An 18,109-nucleotide genomic window follows, 5' to 3' on the forward strand; every position below is an offset into this window, starting at 1 on the left:
CCTAACCACTCGATTGACCCTGTCTCCACCACACTCTCAGACAGTGCATTCCAGATCCTAACCACTCGATTGACCCTGTCTCCACCACACTCTCAGACAGTGCATTCCAGACCCTAACCACTCGATTGACCCTGTCTCCACCACACTCTCAGACAGTGCATTCCAGATCCTAACCACTCGATTGACCCTGTCTCCACCACACTCTCAGGCAGTGCATTCCAGATCCTAACCACTCGATTGACCCTGTCTCCCCCACACTCTCAGACAGTGCATTCCAGATCCTAACCACTCGATTGACCCTGTCTCCACCACACTCTCAGACAGTGCATTCCAGACCCTAACCACTCAATTGACCCTGTCTCCACCACACTCTCAGACAGTGCATTCCAGATCCTAACCACTCGATTGACCCTGTCTCCCCCACACTCTCAGGCAGTGCATTCCAGACCCTAACCACTCGATTGACCCTGTCTCCACCACACTCTCAGACAGTGCATTCCAGATCCTAACCACTCGATTGACCCTGTCTCCACCACACTCTCAGACAGTGCATTCCAGATCCTAACCACTCGATTGACCCTGTCTCCACCACGCTCTCAGGCAGTGCATTCCAGATCCTAACCACTCGATTGACCCTGTCTCCACCACACTCTCAGACAGTGCATTCCAGACCCTAACCACTCGATTGACCCTGTCTCCACCACACTCTCAGGCAGTGCATTCCAGACCCTAACCCCTCGATTGACCCGGTCTCCACCACACTCTCAGACAGTGCATTCCAGACCCTAACCACTCGATTGACCCTGTCTCCACCACACTCTCAGGCAGTGCATTCCAGACCCTAACCCCTCGATTGACCCGGTCTCCACCACACTCTCAGACAGTGCATTCCAGATCCTAACCACTCGATTAACCCTGTCTCCACCACACTCTCAGGCAGTGCATCATTTACACACGTCCACTTGTGTAAAAATATTTTTCAATTTTTGCCAGTTACCTTAAATTGGTGTCCTCTGGTTCTATGTTGTCTGATTACAGTCCTGTGAAGCAGCTTAGGCCATTTTGCTATGCTAAGGGCTCCATATAAATGCAGCTTCTTGTTGGTGTTGTCATTGGCCTGTTTATTAAGTACACACAGCACTGACCTCAAACCAAGTCTTAAATGACATGTCGGCTATGATGCAAACTGTAAATTCTTTAACCCAAAGGGGGACAATAAAAGGGCTATTTTTCCAGAAGCTTTCCTTTATTTTTCAAAAATAACTTTCACTTGGCCGTTGATTATTTAGTTTCAACTGGGATCCAGAAACCCTCAATATTCAGCTGCGTAGCACAGTGAAGTATGTGATGATCTCAATGGAATTTTGTAAGACAGGTTTGGCGATGTAAAATATTAAACAGGACATGTGGTGTTTGTGGAGTGAGGCACTGTGTTCAAACACTGATCGACCCGCACAGGGACAACTGAGGCTTTTTGAAGCTCAGGAGATGATTATTTGAAACTGAATGTGCAGAGGCAGCGAGGGAGGGGGAGGGGGGGATGGTCAGTGAGGGAGGGAGAGAGGGGGAGGGGCAGCGAGGGGGGAGGGGCAGCGAGGGAGGGAGAGAGGGGGGAGGGGCAGCGAGGGAGGAGGAGAGGGGGAGGGGCAGTGAGGGGGAGGAGGGGGAGGGGCAGTGAGGGAGGGAGAGAGGGGGAGGGGCGGCGAGGGGGAGGGCAGTGAGGGAGGGAGAGGGGGGAGGGGCAGCGAGGGAGGGGGAGAGGAGGAGGGGCAGCGAGGGAGGGGGAGAGGGGGAGGGGCAGTGAGGGGGAGGGGCAGTGAGGGAGGGGCAGTGAGGGGGAGGGGCAGTGAGGGAGGGAGAGAGGGGGAGGGGCAGTGAGGGAGGGAGGGGGAGGGGCAGCGAGGGAGGGAGAGAGGAGGAGGGGCAGCGAGGGAGGGAGAGAGGGGGAGGGGCAGCGAGGGAGGGGGAGGGGGGGGATGGTCAGTGAGGGAGGGAGAGAGGGGGAGGGGCAGCGAGGGGGGAGAGAGGGGGAGGGGCAGCGAGGGAGGGAGAGAGGGGGGAGGGGCAGCGAGGGAGGAGGAGAGGGGGAGGGGCAGTGAGGGGGAGGAGGGGGAGGGGCAGTGAGGGAGGGAATGAGGGGGAGGGGCGGCGAGGGGGAGGGCAGTGAGGGAGGGAGAGGGGGGAGGGGCAGCGAGGGAGGGGGAGAGGGGGAGGGGCAGTGAGGGAGGAGGAGGGGGAGGGGCAGTGAGGGAGGGAGAGGGGCAGTGAGGGAGGGAGAGGGGCAGTGAGGGAGGGAGAGAGGGGGAGGGGCAGTGAGGGGGGGAGAGAGGGGGAGGGGCAGTGAGGGGGGGAGAGAGGGGGAGGGGCAGTGAGGGGGAGGGGCAGTGAGGGAGGGGGAGAGAGAGGGGGAGGGGCAGTGAGGGAGGGGGGCAGTGAGGGAGGAGGAGAGTGAGGGGGGAGAGAGGGGGAGGGGCAGCGAGGGAGGGAGAGAGGGAGGGGGAGGGTCAGTGAGGGAGGGAGAGAGGGAGGGGGAGGGTCAGTGAGGGAGGGAGAGAGGGAGGGGGAGGGTCAGTGAGGGAGGGAGAGAGGGAGGGGGAGGGTCAGTGAGGGAGGGAGAGAGGGAGGGGGAGGGTCAGTGAGGGAGGGAGAGAGGGTGGGGGAGGGTCAGTGAGGGAGGGAGAGAGGGAGAGGGGCAGTGAGGGAGGGGGGAGAGAGAGGGGGAGGGGCAGTGAGGGAGGGAGAGAGGGAGGGGAGGGGCAGTGAGGGAGGGTGAGGGGGAGGGGGGGCAACAAAGGAAAGAGAGAGGGGCAGTGGGAGAGAGCGAGATAGGGAAGGGGGCAGGGATGGAGGGAAAGGGGTTAGGGAGGAAGGGGAAGGAGGAGGGGCAGTGAGGTTGGGAAAGAGGGGGAGAGGCAGAGAGGGTGGGGGGGAGAGAGAGGCAGGGAGGTTGGGGGGGGAGAGAGGCAGGGAGGGTGGGGGGGGAGAGAGGCGGGGAGGGTGGGGGGGGAGAGAGGCGGGGAGGGTGGGAGGGGGGAGAGAGGCGGGGAGGGTTGGGGGGGAGAGAGGCGGGGAGGGTTGGGGGGGAGAGAGGCGGGGAGGGTGGGGGGGGAGAGAGGCAGGGAGGGTGGGGGGGGAGAGAGGCGGGGAGGGTGGGGGGGGAGAGAGGCGGGGAGGGTGGGAGGGGGGAGAGAGGCGGGGAGGGTTGGGGGGGAGAGAGGCGGGGAGGGTTGGGGGGGAGAGAGGCGGGGAGGGTGGGGGGGGAGAGAGGCGGGGAGGGTGGGTGGTGGGGGAGAGAGGCAGGGAGGGTGGGGGGGGAGAGAGGCGGGGAGGGTTGGGGGGGAGAGAGGCGGGGAGGGTGGGGGGGGAGAGAGGCAGGGAGGGTGGGGGGGGAGAGAGGCGGGGAGGGTGGGAGGGGGGAGAGAGGCGGGGAGGGTTGGGGGGGAGAGAGGCGGGGAGGGTGGGGGGGGAGAGAGGCGGGGAGGGTGGGGGGGGAGAGAGGCGGGGAGGGTGGGGGGGGAGAGAGGCGGGGAGGGTGGGGGGGAGAGAGGCGGGGAGGGTGGGGGGGGAGAGAGGCGGGGAGGGTGGGGGGGGAGAGAGGTGGGGGGGGGAGATGCAGGGAGGGAGAGAGGTGGGGAGGGTGGGGGGGGAGAGAGGCAGGGGGGGAGAGAGGCAGGCAGGGTGGGGGGGGTGGAGAGAGGCAGGGAAGGGGTGGGAGAGGTGGGGAGGGTGGGGGGGGGAGAGAGGCGGGGAGGGTGGGGGGGGGAGAGAGGCGGGAGGGTGGGGGGTAGAGAGGCGAGGAGGGGGGGTAGAGGCGGGGAGGGGGGGTAGAGGCGGGGAGGGGGGGGAGAGGCGGGGAGGGGGGGGAGAGGCGGGGAGGGTGGGGAGGGAGACGCGGGGAGGGGGGGTAGAGGTGGGGGGGGAGAGGCGGGGAGGGGGGGGAGAGGCGGGGAGGGGGGGGAGAGGCGGGGAGTGGGGGAGAGGCGGGGAGGGGGGGGAGAGGCGGGGAGGGGGGGGAGAGGCGGGGAGGGGGGGGAGAGGCGGGGAGGGGGGGAGAGGCGGGGAGGGGGGGGGAGAGGCGGGGAGGGGGGGAGAGGCGGGGAGGGGGGGGAGAGGCGGGGAGGGGGGGAGAGGCGGGGAGGGGGGGAGAGGCGGGGAGGTGCGGAGAGAGGCGGGGAGGGTGGGAGAGAGGCGGGGAGGGTGGGAGAGAGGCGGGGAGGGTGGGAGAGAGGCGGGGAGGGTGGGAGAGAGGCGGGGAGGGTGGGAGAGAGGCGGGGAGGGTGGGGGGGGAGAGGCGGGGAGGGGGGGTAGAGACGGGGAGGGTCGGGGGGAGAGAGGCGGGGTGGGTGGGGGGGAGAGAGGCAGGGAGGGTGGGGGGGGAGAGAGGCAGGGAGGGTGGGGGGGAGAGAGAGGCAGGGAGGGTGGTGGGGGAGAGAGGCAGGGAGGGTGGGGGGGAGAGAGGCAGGGAGGGTGGGGGGGGAGAGAGGCAGGGAGGGTGGGGGGGGAGAGAGGCAGGGAGGGTGGGGGAGAGCGAGGGAGGGAAGGAGTTGGTGGGAGGGAGAGGGAGATTGAGTGAAAGACTGGGGCAGGGAGAGAGAGAGACGCAGGGAGGAAAGGAGAGGCAAGGAGACAGAAACTGAACTGGACCAGCCATATAAATACTGTGGCTACAAGAGCAGGTCAGAGACTGGGAATCCTGCAGCGAGTAACTCACCTCCTGACTCCCCAAAGCCTGTCCACCATCTACAAGGCACAAGTCAGGAGTGTGATGGAATACTCCCCACTTGCCTGGATGAGTGCAGCTCCCACAACACTCAAGAAGCTCAACACCATCCAGGACAAAGCAGCCCCGCTTGATGGGCACCCCATCCACAAACATTCACTCCCTCCACCACCGACGCACAGTAGCAGCAGTGTGTGTACCATCTACAAGATGCGCTGCAGGAATTCACCAAGGCTCCTTCGACAGCACCTTCCAAATTTACAACCTCTACCACCGACATATGAACATACAAATTAGGAGCAGGAGGAGGCCGCTCAGCCCCTCGAGCCTGCTCTGCCACTCAGTAAGATCATGACTGACCTGAATGTAACTTCAACCCCACATTCCCGCCTACCCCCGATAACCTTTCACCCCCTTGTTAATCAAGAATCTATCTACCTCTGCCTTAAAAATATTCAAAGGCTCTGCTTCCAGAGAGTTCCAAAGATGCGCAGCCCTCAGAGAAAAAAATTCTCCTCATCTCTGTCTTAAATGGGCGACCCCTTACTTTTAAACAGTGACCCCTAGTTCTAGATTCTCCCACAAGAGGGAACATCCTCTCCACATCCACCCTGTCAAGACCCCTCAGGACCTTAAAGGTTTCAATTAAGTCGCCTCTCACTCTTCTAAACTCCAGCAGATACAAGCCTAACCTGTCCAGCCTTTCCGCCCATTCCGGGTATTAGTCTAGTGAATCTTTTCTGAACTGTGTCGAACACATTTACATCTTTCTTTAAATAAGGTGACCAGTGCTGTACACAATACCCCAGATGTGGTCTCACCAATGCCCTGTACAACTGAAGCATAACCTCCCTATTTTTGTAATCAATTCCCCTCACAATAAATGATGATATTCTATTAGCTTTCCTAATTACCTGCTATACCTACATACTAACCTTTTGTGATTCATGCACTAGGACACCCAGATCCCTCTGAATCTCAGAGCTCTGCAATCTCTCACCATTTAGATAACATGCAAAATGAACAATTTCACATTTTCCCACATTACGCTCCATTTGCCAGATTTTTGCCCACTCACTTAACCTATTTATGTCACTTTGTAGCCTCCTTACGTCCTTTTCACAATTTACTTTCATATCTATCATTGCGTGATCAGCAATTTATGCCAACACTCTGCTTCCTGTTAGCCAATCAATCTTACATCTACGCCAATATGTTACCCCCTACATCATGAGCTTTTATTTTCTGCAATAATCTTTGACATAGCTCTTCAGGACAAGGGCAGCAGACACACAGTACCACCACCACCAGCAAGTTCCCCTCCAAGTCACTCATCATCCTGACTTGGAAATATATCGCTGTTCCTTCGCTGTCGCTGGGTCAAAATGCTGGAACTCCCTCCCTAACAGCACTGTGGATGTACCTACATCACATGGACTTGCAGTGGTTCAAGAAGGCAGCTCACCACCACCTTCTCACCATCGTAATCCACCTTGGATTACGGAGACATGGCTGCAGGGTGACCAGGGATGGGAATTGAACATCCAGGGGTATTCAGTATTTAGGAAGGACAGACAAAAAGGAAAAGGCGGTGGAGTTGCATTGCTGGTTAAAGAGGAAATTAACGCAATAGTGAGGAAAGATATTAGCTCCGACGATGTGGAATCTGTATGAGTAGAGCTGAGAAACACTAAGGGGCAAAAAACATTAGTGGGGGTTGTATAGAGACCCCCCAAACTGTAGTGGTGATGTTGGGAATGGTATTAAACAGGAAATTAGAGACGCATGCAATAAAGGAACATCATAATCTGCACATAGATGGGCAAATCAAATTAGTAACTATACCGTAGAGGAGGAATTCCTGGCATATATACAGGGTAGTTTTCTGGACCAATACATTGAGGAACCAACGAGAGAACAAGCCATCCTAGACTGGGTATTGTGTAATGAGAAAGGAATAATTGGCAATCTAGTTGTGTGAGGCCCACTGGGGATGAGCGACCATAATATGATAGAATTCTTCATCAAGATGGAGAGTGACGCAGTTGATTCTGAGACTAGGATCCTGAGTCTTAATAAAGGAAACTACGATGGTATGAGGTGTGAGTTGGCTATGATGGGTTGGGAAACGTTACTTAAAGGGATGACAGTGGATAGGCAATGGCAAACATTCAAAGAGCACATGGGTGAACTGCAACAATTGTTTATTTCTGTCTAGCGCAAAAGTAAAACAGGAAAAGTGGCCAAACCATGGCTTACAAGGGAAATTAGAGATAGTATTAGATCCAAGGAAGAGGCATACAAATTGGCCAGAAAAAACAACAGACCTGAGGATTGGGAGCACTTTAGAATTCAGCCAGGAAGGACCAAGGTATTGATTAGGAAGGGAAAATAGAGTACAAGAGTAAGCTTGCGGAGAACATAAAAGTTGACTGTAAAAGTTTCTATAGGTATGTGAAGAGAAAAAGATTGGTGAAGACAAATGTAGGTCCCTCACAGTCAGAAACAGGGGAATTTATAATGGGGAACAAAAAAATGGCTGACCAACTAAATACATACTTTGGTTCTGTCTTCACAAAGGAGGACACTAATAACACACCAGAAATGTTGGGGAACACAGGGTTTAGTGAGAGGGAGGAACTGAAAGAAATCAGTATTAGTAGGGAAATGGTGTTGAGGAAATTGATGGGATTGAAGACCGATAAATCCCCGAGGCCTGATAATCTACATCCCAGAGTATTTAAGGAAGTGGCCCTAGAAATAGTGGATGCATTGGTGGTCATCTTCTGAGTTTCTATAGACTCTGGAACAGTTCCTACAGATTGGAGGGTAGCTAATGTAACCCCACTATTTAAAAAGGGAGGCAGAGAGAAAACAGGGAATTATAGACCAGTCAGCCTGATGTCGGTAGTGGGGAAAATTCTAGAGTCCATTATAAAAGATTTAATAGCTGAGCACTTGGAAACAGTGGCATAATCAGACAGAGTCAGCATGGATTTACGAAAGGGAAATCATGCTTGACAAATCTACTGGAATTTTTCGAGGATGTAATTAGTAGAGTTGATGAGGGGGACCAAGTGAATGTGGTTTATTTGCACTTTCAGATGGCTTTCGACAAAGTCCCACATAAGAGATTGGCGTGTAAAATTAAAGCGCATGGGATTGGGGGTAGTGTATTGAGATGGATAGAAAACTGGGGTCGGGAGGGGCAGGGAGGGGTCTGGAGGGGCAGGGAGGGAGAGAGAGGCAGAGGGTTTAGTTTTGTGCTGACAGCAGTCCATGATGGGCTGTGAAAGCCTTCTTCATGGCTCCGTTGGTAGCCCTGCCTCACCTCCCAGACAGAATAGTCGCAGGTTCACGTACTCCTCCAGCCTCTAGGGCAACACTCCCAGTGAGGGAGTGCTGCAACATCAGAGATGCTGTCTTTTGGGTGAGACATTAAGTCTGCCATCTGAGGCACGGTACAAGTTGAAGTCTTTCAGTGCAGTAAACTTCTATTGACAGGGATGAGCGATCCCAGAGTGACATGGAGAGTCTGGAGAAGCTGGACTCGTTCTGCTTCTAGCACAGAAAGCAAGAGGAGATCTGAAGAGTTTCGATAGAGTCGATAACCAGAGCAGGAGAGTCGATAACCAGAGGGACACAGGTTGAAGGTGATCAGCAAAAGAACCAGAAGCAACATGAAGACAAACTGTTTTCACACAGTGAGTGGTTGGAATCTGGAACATGCTAACTGATGCAGATATGGTTAGATTCAGGAGTATCTTCCAAAGCAGAATTGCAGAAATACTCAAAGGACAAACAATTGTGGGAATATGGGGAAAGGGCGGGGAATATGGGGACAGAACGGGGGGAGTAGGACATACTGGATTGCTCTTCAGAAGAGCCAGCACAGAATCGATGAGCAGAATGGCCTCCTTCTGTGATGTACTATTCAATGCTTCTCGTATATGGTGTCCCAGGCAAGCTGGCTTCACTGGAACTGGCACTGCAGCCAAACAAAACTAACTGAGCAAGCACTGGGCTGCTTTCCAAACACATCAGCTGAAGCTCAAGGTGGAACCTGTTAGCCCCAGGGAACCATCAGCAGCGTGACTGCTAAATGGATAGGGACAAGGCTGGAATGGTTAACCAGCCGCTTGCAGTCACTTGGAAGGTTCCCGGTTACGTTAGGCCTGATTGGTCTCATCACTGTGGGCAAGGCAGAAGCCTGAATGCATGGGGTCGAATAGTGAAGGGCAGAGGGTTGAATGGCAGCAGCTTGGGTGAGCGCCCTGGCAAAGGAGGGCAGGTTAGAGATTGGGTGACTAGGTTGTGATGACAGTAGCGTCAGGGCAGCTTTTAAAACGAGTTGAAGATAAGAGTCATTACAGCAGAGGACACCATTCAGCCCATCTAGTCCATGCTGGCTCTCTCGATAGTGGATGCATTGGTTGTAATCTTCGAAAATTCCAAGATTCTGGAAGGGTCCCAGCGGATTGGAAAATCACTAACGCAACACCTCTATTCAAGAAAGGAGGGAGACAGAGAGCAGGAAACTATAGGCCAATTAGCTTTAGATCTGTCTTTGGGAAAATGCTAGAATCCATTATTAAGGAGGTAGCAGCACCTTTAGAAAATCATAATACAAACAGGCAGAGTCAACACGGTTTTGTGACAGGGAAATGGTGTTTGATTAATTTACTACAGCCCTTTGAGGAAGTAACAAGCAAGGCGGATAAAGGGGAACCTGTGAATGTGGCGTACTTGGATTTCCAAAAGGCATTTGACAATATGCCGCATCAAAGCTAACTGTGCAAAATAAAAGCTCATGGTGCCAGGGTAACATATTAGCATGGATTGGTCAGCTAACAGGAAGCAGAGAGTAGGGATAAATGAGTCATTATCAGGTCGGCAAGCTTACTGGTGGATTGACACAGGGACCAGTGCTGAGGCCTCAAATATTTACAATCTATATCAATGACTTGGATGAAGGGACCAAATGTATGGTGGCTAAATTTGCTGATTACACAAAGGTGGGTAGTAAAGTACATTGTGAAGAGGACATGAAAAGTCTACAAAGGAGCATAAGAGCAGGAGTAGGCCATTCGGCCCCTCGAGACTGCTCTGCCATCCAATAAGATCATGGATGATCTGGTTGTGGTCTCAACTCCCCATTTTCCTGTCCTCCCCCGCCATAACCCTCAACTCCCTTAGAAACCATAGAACCATAGAAAAGTTACAGCACAGAAGGAGGCCATTCGGCCTATCTTGTCCATGCCACCCCGAGGACACCCAGGTGCCCTTTCTAATCCCACCTTCCTGCACCCGGCCCATAGCCCTGCAGCTTACAGCACTTTAGGTGCAGATCCAGGTCCTTTTTAAAAAAGTTTAGAGTTTCTGCCTCTACCACCAACTTGGGCAGCGAATTCCAGACACCCACTACCCTCTGCGTAAAAAAGTTCTTCCTCATGTTCCCCCTACACATTCTGCCACTTATCTTGAATCTATGTCCCCTGGTTCTAGAATTCTCCATCAAGGGAAACAATTTTATCCTGTCCACTCTATCTATTCCCTTCATAATTTTGTACACCTCAATCAAGTCACCTCTCAGCCTTCTTTGTTCTAAGGAAAACAACCCCAACCTATCCAACCTCTCCTCATAGCTACACTTTTCTAACCCTGGGAACATTCTTGTAAACCTCCTCTGCACTCTCTCCAGAGCTATTACGTCCTTCCTGTAATATAGTGACCAGAACTGCACACAATATTCCAATTGTGGTCTCACCAGTGTTTTATACAATTCCAACATTATATCCTTACTTTTATATTCTATACCTCTGCCAATGAAGGAGAGCATTCCATATGCCTTCTTTATAACCTTGTCTAATTGAACTGCTGCCTTTAGGGACCTGTGTACTTGTACGCCAAGATCTCTCACTTCATCTACCCCTCTTAGTATATTCCCATTTATTGTGTAATCGCTGTAACTGTTTGACCTCCCTAAATGTATGACCTCACACTTCTCTATGTTAAAATCCATCTGCCACTTTACCGCCCACTCCACCAACCCATCTATATCGTTTTGGAGATTATGGCTATCCTCTACACTGTCCACTACTCAGCCAATCTTTGTGTCATCTGCAAATTTCCCAATCGTGCCCCCCACATTCACATCCAAATCATTAATATATAACACAAACAGCAAGGGTCCCAATACCGAGCCCTGTGGAACACCACTTGAGACAACTTTCCATTCGCAAGGGCATCCATCGACCATTACCCTTTGTTTCCTGTTACAAAGCCAACCTTTTATCCAGTTTGCCAAATTACCCTGAATCCCATGGGCTTTTAGTTTCCTGACCAATCTGCCATGTGGGACGTTGTCAAACGCCTTGCTAAAATCCATGTACACAACATCCATTGTTATAGCAATAATGTCATAATTCCATTTGTCAATTTGTGCCTGTAGTTCACCAATCTTATTAATCACACTCTGTGCATTCACATACATGCACATTAACCCTGATTTAGGCCTTTTTACTTTCCCATTTATTCTGGCCCCATTGAATGACTTACTGTTGCCGACTCTAATTCTATCAAACTCTCCAAGTACTCTATCTACCTTGATGCAACTCTCTGATATCTCCTTGTTATCGGTTGATACTTCACTACTTCCCACTGCCAGTTTTTCTCCTCTGCACTGAGTTTCCCCCCAGGTTCCCATCCCCCGGCCAACCCACCCAACAGCACTAGCAAACCTCCCCGTGAGGGCGTTAGTTGTCATGGTTTTGTTGGCCATGGGGTCAGTTTTTGATGCGCAAGACAAGGTTTAACAGATTTGTCAGAGTGTACAAGCTACGCAGTTTCAAATAAGCTCTTCTATACAGCAATCTATTGCTGGCCACCCACAAAATTGTCGTTTCACCTTAACAATACCCAAATGTGCTTCATTGGCAAGATACAATACACATTGCTAAAGTGCTTTTGGGGTAAATGCTCAAGTTCCGTGCGCAATACAGTTGTTATCAAACAATGAGAGTTCATTATGTACTCTGTAGTACAGGAGCACTTCTTCCTCTATTTCACAAGGCCACTCAGTTTTTAGGTACTGCCTTACATTCTGCAATATGCTGTCTGTCACCAATTCTGTCTTCAACGCTTCTTGTGAAACAAGATTCGTGGTCACATGTGAAATCATCACGATCTTCATTATCACAAGTCGCTTCGCTATCACTAATGCCTTCTGCGGTGGTAACACAGCTGAACATGTCAACTGCTAACTTGCATGAACCTGCCAGATACTCAGCCTCAAATCTGAATATGATCTGACCATCTGTTGATGTGTAGAAATTGACCCTGATGTTGCAACCAATGAGTCAGTTTTTGGTGATCGGGCAAAAATCTCTCTAACTCAGCCTTGAGTAAATTCAATGACCCGGCCTCCACTGTTCTCTGGGAAAGAGAATTCCACAGACTAACGACCCTCAGAGAAAAAAAATTCTCCTCATCTCGGTCTTAAAAGGCAGACTTCTTACTGGATTTAGACAGGCTTAGTGAGTGGGCAAGAAATTGGCAGATGGAGTATGATGTGGGAAAATGTGAACTTGCCCACTTTGGCAGGAAGAGTAGAAAAGCAGAATATTATTTAAACGGAGAGGGACAGCAGAATGCTGAGGTACAGAGGGATCTGGGTGTCCTGACACATGAATCACAAAAAGTTAGTGTGCAGCTACAGCAAGTGATAAGGGAGATGAGGGATGTTGGTGTTGATTACAAGGGGAATGGAATATAAAAGTAGAGAAGGGTTGCTACAGTTGAACAGGGCCTTTGTGAGATTTGGAGTACTGTATACAGTTTTGGTCTCCTTTCCTGAGAAAGGGTATAACTGCATTAGAGGGAGCTCAGAGAAGGTTCACTCGACTCTTTCCCGGGACGAAGTGGTTGTCTGATGAGGAAAGATTAAGCAGGTTGGGCCTATACACATTGGAAGTTTAAAAAAGGAGAGGTGATCTTATTGAAACATAACCCTGTAAGATCCTGAGGGTACCTGACAGGGTGGATGCTGAGAGATTATTTCGCCTTGTGGGGGAGTCTAGGACTCAGGGACACAGTTTAAAAATTAGAAATCTCCCATTTACAAAGTTTCATGTCATAGTTTCTATGCTAAATGGCCTCCCTCATCTATAATAAAGTTGGTACAGAATTGAAGAGAGATATAAATGGTGGGTCATAGATTCCATCCATCTGCCTCATCCCGAGTATCCCAGAAAAACAAGGATGTGTCATCATAACACTCAAATAAAATGGACATCTTGCATGGTCTATCCTCCCTAATGTCACTTATGTTGACATAGAGTGGGATTTGGGTGGAAAACAGTCAACAAGGTGCCACACAACAGGTTAACACACAAGATAAGGGCTCTTTGGGTTGAAGGTGATGTATTAGCATGGATAGAGAATTGGTTAATGGCCAGGGAGCAGAGAGGGGGCATGAACGAGACATTTTCTAGTTGGCAGGCTATGACAAGTGGAGTGCCACAGGGTCAGTGCTGGGGCCTCGTCTATTTACAATCTCTAATAGTGACTTAGGTGAAGGGACAGAGAGTAATGTGTACAAGTTTGCTGATGATACAAAGCTAGGCGAGATTGCAAGCTGTAAAGAGGTTGCAAAGCGATATAGTTAGGTTAGGAGAGCAGGCAACCGTTTCCATTGTCAGTAATTTACTCGTGCCCACGGGCACACTACAGCCCAAAGAACCCTGTCCTGGTGCAAATGATATCAGAAGGGTTGAATCCATACTTCCAGGTTAGATATTAAACTAGGACTCATCTGCCCTCTCAGGTGGACTAGGTGCTATATGGAAGCAGAACAAGTGACTCCTCACCTATGTACTGGCCAATATTTATCCCCCAACTAACATCACTAAACCAGCTGATCTGGTCATTGTCACATTGCTGTTTGTGGGAGCTTGCTGTGCCCAAATTGGCTGCCACATTTCCTGCATCACAACGGTAACTGCACTGCAAAAAATACTTCATGGGCTGTGAAGCACTTTGGGATGTCCTCAGATCATGAAGGACGCTACATTAATGCAGTCGTTCTATCTAACACTCGCCAAGCGGCGACTGCTTCTCACAAACTACTGAGCAGAGCCCAAAACTTTTGCATTATATGCTTCTTTGAAAGCCCAGAAACAACACAACAAATGCTCTTCAATGCCACTGGGTCAGTATCCTGGAGTTCCTGACCCAACCACCATCAACCACACTGACTGCAGAGGAAATCATGGGCCACCATCGGTTTGCCAGGGCAACTGCAGACGGGTATAACCAGTCACCCACTTCCCAGGACATAGAAAACACGTCAATAAAAGCAAAATACTGCAGATGCTGAAAATCTGAAATAAAAACAGAAAGTGCTGGAAAAACTCAGCAGGTCTGGCAGCATCTGTGGAGAGAGAAACAAGAGTTTCGAGTCCAATATGACTCTTCTTCAGAACCCATATTTTATCCCATAGAAAACAGTTGTCTTTTTACAATGAACAAAGAACTGTAATCTCCCACATACAAAGGCTTCACGCAGGTCAGCCCAAACTAGCACATGAAGGAAAACCACAAGTGCACAAAATAGAACAGTGAAATGCGGAGGTCAACGGCTCCTACCTCCAAGCTATGGTACTCCCAGAGTCTCAGAGCTGCACTGCAAACTGGTGAGGGGAATTTAAATCAGCGAATGTTACCCGAATTCGCTTGTCAGAAGAGTTCCAAATATCACTCTTAGCAAAACCAGGGCTCAAATGCACTGGCACAATCCTCTCATCCCTACTACCTTAAACAAACAATTTGATACTGTACTGTAGGTAAAGTTACTGAAACCAATACCAAACCCTGAGTCAAATAGCAGCTCCAAGTAACCTGAGGAGGTCCCATTAAGATACAAGGGTTAAGCACGGTTTGACGCAGGATGTAGCTGTTGTGAGACTCAGTGTCTCAAATATTGATCCAGTGCTTTTATACTGAGAGGAGAACCATTGAGCATTAGCTGTGGCTTACTAGGTCGCCCTCTCACCTCCGGGTCACCCCACTCCAGAGGCTGTAGAACAACATCCAGGCCCACTTTTCCAGTGCAGTACTGAAGGGTGCTGCACTGTCAGAGGTGCCATCTTTCAAATGAGACATTAACCGAGTCCCCTTCTGTCCTCTCAGATGATCGTGAACGATCTCAGGGCACAACTGGAAGACAGCCAGGGGAGTTCTCCCTGCTGGCCTGGCCAATATTTATCCCTCAACCAAGATCACTGAAAAACAGAAGATCTGGGTCATTATCACATTGCTATTTGTGGGAGTTGGTGTTGGTTCCTCTACCCTACTTCGATTCTTATTTTCCAAGTGATATATGACCTCCTTATTCCCAAGGTATCATTTCTACAGCCTGATATGCAAAGTCAGTTCATACAGTTTGGCGCCTCAATCGTCCTTTGATCTTTGCTAAACAAGCAGTGTAGTGTTTGAGAATAATAGCTGTTTAATTTTTTGGAGTTTTATGGGAAACGAGTCAATGAATGGAGGGTAACAGATGCAAGCCGATTGTTTAGAGTTACTCCACCATCAGAGGTCTTCTTCTTGGACAATGCAAGGAAGTATTCAATGAACGGCATGGCACTAGGAAGTTCTGACGAACAAAGGGACCTTGGCGTGTGTGTCCATAGATCTCTGAAGGCGGAGGGGCATGTTAGTGGGGTGGTGAAAAAAGCATATGGGACATTTGGCTTTATCAATCGAGGCATGGATTACAAAAGTAGGGAGGTCATGTTGGAGTTGTATAGAACCTTGGTGAGGCCACAGCTGGAGTACTGTGTGCAGTTCTGGTCGCCACATTATAGGAAAGATGTGATTGCACTGGAAGGGGTGCAGTGGAGATTCACCAGGATGTTGCCTGGGATGAAACATTTAAGTTATGAAGAGAGGTTGGATAGACTTGGGTTGTTTTCGTTGGAGACTGAGGGGCGACCTGATCGAGGTGTACAAGATTATGAGGGGCATGGACAGGGTGGATAGGGAGCAGCTGTTACCCTTAGTTGAAGGGTCAGTCACAAGGGAGCATAAGTTCAAGGTGAGGGGCAGGAGGTTTAGTGGGGGAATGTGAGGAAAAATATTTTTACCCAGAGGGTGGTGACGGTCTGGAATGCACTGCCTGGGAGGGTGGTGGAGGCGGGTTGCCTCACATCCTTTAAAAAGTACCTGGATGAGCACTCAGCACGTCATAACATTCAAGGCTATGGGCCAAGTGCTGGTAAATGGGATTAGGTAGGTAGGTCAGGTGTTTCTCACGTGTCAGTGCAGACTCGATGGGCTGAAGGGCCTCTCCTGCACTGTGATTCTGTGACACTCAAGTTATTCTGTCTAACTGAGCTTCAAAATCTATTTTGATTGCCAGTTCTGATTAACTGTTATTTTAATTTTTTTTGTTAAAATGTTCTTTTGTTTGGCGTAAACTTACTTCTAAATAAACTTGATTCATAGCTTTAGCCAGAGTTATGTGCCACATTATTATGGTAATTGCAGCTGATTTCGAGATCAGGAACATACATATGCAACCTGTATCATTTTTGCATGCCCCAATGAAACAAGTGTCTATTGTTCACTTTTTGGGCTACAATTCCAGTTATTTTGTGTGAACTGTTGTGTTTCAGCTCATGGGGAGGGAGAGCTTCCAATTGTAAGTGGACTGTTTCACCGGGCATGGGTCAACTGCATTGGAATGGTAACAGTTGCTATTGGCTTGCACTGGTCACAAATTGCTGATACCAACAGATTCTGGTGTAGTGACTTAGAACCATAGAAAAGTTACAGCACAGAATGGGGCCATTCGGCCCATCTTGTCCATGCCAGCCCGAGGACACCCAGGTGCCCTTTCTAATCCCACCTTCCTGCACCCGGTCCATAGCCCTGCAGCTTTACAGCACTTCAGGTGCAGATGCAAGTCCTTTTTAAAAGAGTTTAGAGTTTCTGCCTCTACCACCAACTTGGGCAGCGAATTCCAGACACCCACTACCCTCTGCGTAAAAAAGTTCTTCCTCATGTCCCCCCCTACACATTCTGCCACTTATCTTGAATCTATGTCCCCTGGTTCTAGAATCCTCCATCCAGGGAAACAATGTTATCCTGTCCACTCTATCTATTCCCCTCATAATTTTGTACACCTCAATCAAGTCACCTCTCAGCCTTCTTTGTTCTAAGGAAAATAACCGCAACCTATCCAATCTCTCCTCGTAGCTACACTTTTCTACGCCTGGCGACATTCTTGTAAACCTCCTCTGCACTCTCTCCAGAGCTATTACGTCCTTCCTGTAATGTGGTGACCAGAACTGCACGCAATACTCCAGTTGTGGCCTCACCAGTGTTTTATACAATTCCAACATTATATCCTTACTTTTATATTCTATACCTCTGCCAAGGAAGGAGAGGTTTGGGGTTATTCAGCAATCGCACTCAGAACCAGTCGGCACCAAAATGAGGCCCAAGAAACTCAAACAGAACAAACTGGCAAGTGGGAACTACAAGCACAAGTAGAACTGGGTCACACAGGCTTCAGGGGTTTGCGTGCCTACGCTCGCAAGCTACAGGCAGCTCAGACACCCAGTGTTGTTTACAGGAACGCATTAAGAAGGAAATGCAAGAGATGCTAAACTTAAAGAGGAACGTGCTTGTTCCCAAAGCAAATAAGGCTGCCTGACTGCCGGGTGTTTGTGTGGGAAAAATCAGAGGGGCATTAATGCCTGCCCATTCAGTTCTGGGCACCACACCTCAGGAAGGATATGCTGGTTTTGGAAGGGGTGCAGTCCAGATTCACCAGGATGACACCAGGGCTAAAAGGGTTAAATTACGAGCACAATCTAGGCTTGAAATCTTTCTGTATCCACCCTGTGAAGCTGAAGAAGTACTAGTGCCAGGCGGAATAAGGAAATGAAACAACAGAAAATGAAAAGACAAAAAGGTGTCACATGGAAAGAACAGCAGCTGATCAGAGTCACTGCCAAAGTCTGTCAGTATTCACAGTCACACTTATATAAAGTTCTGGGTTAGACCCCAATCTGGAGAGCTGGGTTCAGTTCTGGGCATTGCACCTCCAGAAGGATATCCTGGCCTTAGAGGGGGTGCAGTGCAGATTCCAGAATGACACCAGGACTAAAAAGTTAAATGACGAGGACAGGTTACACAGACTAGGCTTGTAGCCTCTTGAGTGTAGAAGGTTAAGGGGTGATCAAATCGAGAGGGTTTAAGATGGTTAAAGGATTTGACAGGACCGTTAGAGAGAAACTATTCCCTCTGGTGGGGGCTGAACCTTAAAATTCGAGCCAGGCCGTTCAGGGGCGATGTCAGGAAGCACTTTCTCACACAAAGGGA

General features: G+C 50.4%; 1 protein-coding gene across 4 annotated transcripts in view; it reads right to left on the minus strand.

Annotated features, from left to right (window-relative positions):
* LOC144671768 (arf-GAP domain and FG repeat-containing protein 1-like) overlaps positions 1–18,109 on the minus strand; it is a 99,804-nt gene that overhangs the window by 65,696 nt on the left and 15,999 nt on the right. The window lies entirely within an intron of this gene.

This window comes from Cetorhinus maximus, chromosome 34 (assembly GCF_964194155.1).
Source record: "Cetorhinus maximus chromosome 34, sCetMax3.hap1.1, whole genome shotgun sequence".
NCBI lineage: Eukaryota > Metazoa > Chordata > Chondrichthyes > Lamniformes > Cetorhinidae > Cetorhinus > Cetorhinus maximus.